We start from the raw sequence: 5,507 nt of genomic DNA on the forward strand, positions 1-5,507 counted from the left end.
GTGTGTGGAGTGTCTCAGTCCTACCCGAAGATCGGTCTATGATCTCTGAGCTCGCTCCGTAATGGGAAAGACTGGCTGGGTGGCCAGCAGACGACCGTGGTGAATTACACACCCACACACACACACACACACACACACACACACACACACACACACACACACACACACACACACACACACACACACACACACACACACACACACACACACACACAGTATAAAAGCAAATTCTTCTTAATTTCTTCCACTATTTGTTCCGGTTATCCTCTCACGTGTTTGTGTGTGTGTGTGTGTGTGTGTGTGTGTGTGTGTGTGTGTGTGTGTGTGTGTGTGTGTTCACTGTTTGATCTGCTGCAGTCTCTGACGAGACAGCCTGACGTTACCCTACGGAACGAGCTCAGAGCTCATTATTTCCGATCTTGGGATAGGTCTGAGACCAGGCACACACCACACACCGGGACAACAAGGTAACAACTCCTCGATTTACATCCCGTACCTACTCACTGCTAGGTGAACAGGGGCTACACGTGAAAGGAGACACACCCAAATATCTCCACCCGGCCGGGGAATCGAACCCCGGTCCTCTGGCTTGTCAAGCCAGAGCTCTAACCACTGAGCTACCGGGCGTGTGTGTGTGTGTGTGTGTGTGTGTGTGTGTGTGTGTGTGTGTGTTTGTGATCATTTTTTTCCTTTTTTTCTAATCAATTCATCGTGTTTTTCTTTTCTTGTTTTTCGCTTTTTCTCCATTCCTCGTTTTATCATTTTTCTTCTCTTAGTTTGCCTTTGTTTCCTTTCTCTTGCTTTCTTTCCATTACTCGTTTTGTTTAGTTTCTCTGATTTTCTTTAGTTTGTTTTTTCCTTTTCTTTATTTTTTTCTTTCTTGTTTATTGTTTCCTCTTAATTTGTTCCCTCCAGGTAACAGGAAGGCAGGTACTTGCAGGCAATCTGGCTCTCCTCTCCTTTATTAATGATCTCCTCATCCTCCTCCTCTTCCTCCTCCTCCTCCTCCTCCTCCTCCTCCTCCTCTTCCTCCTCCTCCTCCTCCTCCTCCTCCTCCTCCTCCTACTCCTCTTCCTTCTACTCTTCCTTCTCCTCTTCTTCCCCCTCCTCCCCTCCAACACACACGTACTCACTCTCTCATCTCATATCCTCCTCCTTCCTGTTTTAGTCTTGCTTTTCTCCTCCTCCTCCTCCTCCTCCTCCTCCTCCTCCTCCTCCTCCTCCTCCTCCTCTTCTTCTTCCTCCTCCTCCTCCTCCTCCTCTCACAGTCTGGCCTTTTAAGCTTCCATTCCATCCCTTCCTGCCACACTCTCCCGCCTTACGTCTCTCTCTCTCTCTCTCTCTCTCTCTCTCTCTCTCTCTCTCTCTCTCTCTCTCTCTCTCTCTCTCTCTGTCTGACCTACTAAACTTTCCTCTTCTGTCTTTTTGTTTTATTTTCATTTCCTTCCTGTCTTTCTCCTTATTTATTCCTTGTTCAAATTAGATTTATTTTTCTCTTATCCGTGTTTCACTTTCGTTATTTATTTTGTTTTCGCTTTTCTCCGTTTGATTTATTTATCGTTTTCAGTTTTCCATTTACTTTGTTTTCATTGTTTCTCTGTATTTTTTTCCTATTCCGTGTTTCGTTTTTTTGTTTTGTTTTTTTTCTGTTTCAGTTTTGTCTTATCATTTTTTTTCTTATCTGCTCAATGTTTCTTATTTTTTTTTTCTTGCGTGATTTCTATTTTCATTTATATCTACACTCTTCTTCTCGTTGGTTTGTACATTTTTCTAGTCTTTCTCACACTCTCAATTTCAGTATTATTCCCGCTTTCCTTTTCATTTCTACGTATATCAATTAACTCTTACTCTGCTACACATTTCCTCCTTTCATTATACCACACACTCTTTACCTATTCCTCTTTCTCCTCGTGTTTCTTACTTTGTCTTCGTGTTCCTCTCCTCAACCTCCTTTTCCTCGTGTTTTTTCTTTCTCCATTCGTGTTCCTTTTCTTAACCTTCACGCGTACGGCTGATGACTTCTTGTAGCTTCCCTCTTTACTACCAGAGCTCGTATCCTCAAGCATTTCTGTGCTACACCTCCACTATTTCAAGAGGTTTTACTCAAATTTACACGAGTTTTTTTAAGGGTGCTTTTACGGTTCTAAAGGCAGAGTGACAAGATCTCTACATTATTAGCTGTAGAAACGCTCTTGAAAACCCAACTAATCATCTTTGTTGCCTTTGAAAATAGTCGTGGTGAAAGCGAAGCGTTTCTGAATACGGGCCCAGGACGTGTTTTCATATTCATTCCTGTTACTCTTTGGTGACTTTGTACAGCTTCAGAAACTTATGTGGGGATTAGAATAGTGAAAACTCTATTTCCTATATACTTCTGTTCCAACCCTTCTGCTATTAGATGTACCAATCCTCAACACGGGAAACACTGTATAGAATCTTCATAGGTAGCTACAAATTGAGAGAGAATAGGTTTTTCAATTTCTAGGCAGTTCAGTGTTGGGGGTGGCTTGTAGAATAAGAAAGGATGACTGAGTAGGTAATCGTTAAAGAAATATATGCCAGAAAGTAATGAAAGGGTTTATTCAGGTGAGAAAGGGAGCAGCACGTGACACCCAGGAAGTGTTGATTGTTTCCTTGCTGAGGGGAGGCTGTGGTTGGTGGTGGTGGTGTGGTTGGTGGTGGTGGTGGGAGAAAGTGTTTGGAATTCTAAGTGATACGTACGTGGAAATACAAACTAAAACACACACACACACACACACACACACACACACACACACACACACACACACACACACACACACACACACACACACACACACAAAGTTAATTCCCATAGTTTTTTTCTTGTTTCTCATGCTGTTCCTCCTCCTCCTCCTCCTCTTCTTCCTTTTCTCCTCCTTCTCCTCCTCCTCCTCCTCCTCTTCTTCCTTTTCTCCTCCTTCTCCTCCTCCTCCTTGTCCTCCTCCAATCTTACATCTATACCTGTGTCTTCTTCCTTCTTCTCCTGTTGCCTCTTCTTCTCCTCCTGCTCCACCTCCTCCTCCTCCTCCTCCTCCTCAATTCTTCCTCTTCCTCTTACTCTTCCCCGCGTTGGAGTGGCCGCGCTGAGTCACAGGGAGGAAGGCGAGGTGGTGCAAGATGAATTGTTGCTGAGTTGCCTGCTGTATTTGGGAGTGTGGCAGAGATGAAGTTACTGCTGCTTCTGAATTAATAGCCACACACTCCCTGCTCTCTCTCTCTCTCTCTCTCTCTCTCTCTCTCTCTCTCTCTCTCTCTCTCTCTCTCTCTCTCTCTCTCTCTCTCTCTCTCTCTCTCTCTCTCTCTCTCTCTCTCTCTCTCCTTACACCTTCCTTCTCCCTTCCTATGCTATTTATTTCCCTTATTATTATTCATGCTCTCATTTTCTTATCCTGTCCTTTTATCTATCTATTTATTCCTCTCCCTTTATCCTTTTTCCTTTCTTGCATCTTGTCTTGCTCTTTCCTCCTCTCTATTTTCTTCCATTTTTTTCCCCTTTCCTAGATCTCTTCTCCCATATTGCTCCCCTCTTTTGCTTTTCCTATTCCTTCTCTTTTTTTATTCCTTCACCTTTCCTTTTCTTTTCTCACTTTTACCTTCCCTTCTTTACTTCTTTTTTCTTTCCTTAATCCTTTCTTCTTCGTCTTTCATTCCTTTTCTCTGTTTCCTTTACTTTTTTTTTCCTTTTTGTATAGTTTGTTTCCCTTTCTCTTCCTCTTCATTACTTCATTCCTTCGTTCCTTCGTTATCCAATGTCCTAAGATCCTTCCTTCCTTTGGTTTTTCCATCTCTTCTTTCTTCAAAATTCTCCAATCTTCCTTCCTTCCTTCCTGCCTGCCTTTCCTTCCTTCCTTCCCTCTTCCTTCCTTCCTTCCCTCTTCCTTCCTTCCTTCCTTCCTTCCTTCCTTCCTTCCTTCCTTCCTTTCTTCATTTCTTTATTTAGTTTAGGTTTTGAGTTTTAACAGATTTTCTTTTCATAATCCATTTATTTATTTATCTATTTTGAAAAGTTCTTGGTTCCTGTTAGGCGTGTTGGTTCTTTTGAGTTTATATACTTTTTTTTTTTTTTTTTACTTGAGATGTTGGTGATTAAAGTTTTGAAGCGTGTTATGTGTCTTCTATTTTTTTTTTTTCTCTATTTTTTTCAACTTGATTTTATTATTTAAGGTTAACTTCGCTTGCACGTTAGTTGATTCTTGGTTTGTGGCTTGGGTGTTCCTTGGTCATTGCTTACCTGTTACTTGGGTGTTACGTGTTACCTGGTTGATTCCTTGATGTTGTTTGTGTTGTTGGTAGGTTGCTTATTCAGTGTACGTTGTTAGGTCAGCCAGTTAGTTAAGTGAGTTATTGAAACACTCCTTCATTCATTCATTAGCGTACTCAATCAGTCAGTTAAACCTTCAATCAGTCAGTCAGCCACTCTAGTAGCAATTAATTACCTCTCTCTCTCTCTCTCTCTCTCTCTCTCTCTCTCTCTCTCTCTCTCTCTCTCATCAAAACCTTTCTCCTCCTCCTCTGTTTCCTCCAATCCTCATCTCCCTCTCCTTCTCTCCCCTCTTAACAATTCCTTCTTTTCCCTCCCTTCCCCTCTCATCAAACTCATGTAATTCCCTAAAGCTACCACTCCTCCTCCTCCTCCTCCTCCTCCTCCTCCTCCTCCTCCTCCTCCTCCTCCTCCCTCCCTCCCTTGTTTCCTCTCTGCTCCAGTACGGCGTTTCGGCCCATGGACATGTCAGAATCCTCTCGTTATATTTGTTTCACTTTTGCACTCAGCGTGGGAAAGGGGAGTTGTGTGTGTGTGTGTGTGTGTGTGTGTGTGTGTGTGTGTGTGTGTGTGTGTGTGTGTGTGTGTGTGTGTGTGTGTGTGTGTGTCCATTGCAGCTTCCCGTGTATCAATACCATTCACCCTTGTTTGTTGGTGTGTTTGTTTGTTTGTCAGCTTGTTTTGTCCGATGGATATCTCAAAATATTATTCGGTTTTATTTTATTTGATTTTGCTTTCACATTTTTTTCCTGGGGTGGAGGAGGGGAGGGAAGTCAGCTTTTTTTTTTTTTTTTGAGACAACGAAAAGTTAATTATATTTCAACTCAGATCCGGTTGTGTGTGCGGAGGTAAGATTGCTTTTTATACAGTATTATTTTTTTAAGACTCACTGAAATGCCTCTCTCAGTTTAAGTGTACGGTTTGGAGTTCGCTATATTTCATTTATAGCAAAGATAATGTATATATATATATATATATATATATATATATATATATATATATATATATATATATATATATATATATATATATATATATATATATATATATATATATATATATATATATATATATATATATATATATATATATATATATATATATATATATATATATATATATATATATATATATATATATATATATATATATATATATATATATATATATATATATATATATATATATATATATATATATATATATATATATATATATATATATA

General features: G+C 40.2%; 1 non-coding gene across 1 annotated transcript; it reads right to left on the minus strand.

The window, feature by feature from the left end:
* Positions 1 to 553: 553 nt before the first annotated feature.
* Trnav-gac lies at positions 554 to 627 on the minus strand. The gene has a single exon. It is a non-coding gene; the product is annotated as a tRNA-Val (tRNA).
* Positions 628 to 5,507: the final 4,880 nt, after the last annotated feature.

This window comes from Portunus trituberculatus, chromosome 48, assembly GCF_017591435.1.
Source record: "Portunus trituberculatus isolate SZX2019 chromosome 48, ASM1759143v1, whole genome shotgun sequence".
Classification (NCBI taxonomy): Eukaryota; Metazoa; Arthropoda; class Malacostraca; order Decapoda; family Portunidae; genus Portunus; species Portunus trituberculatus.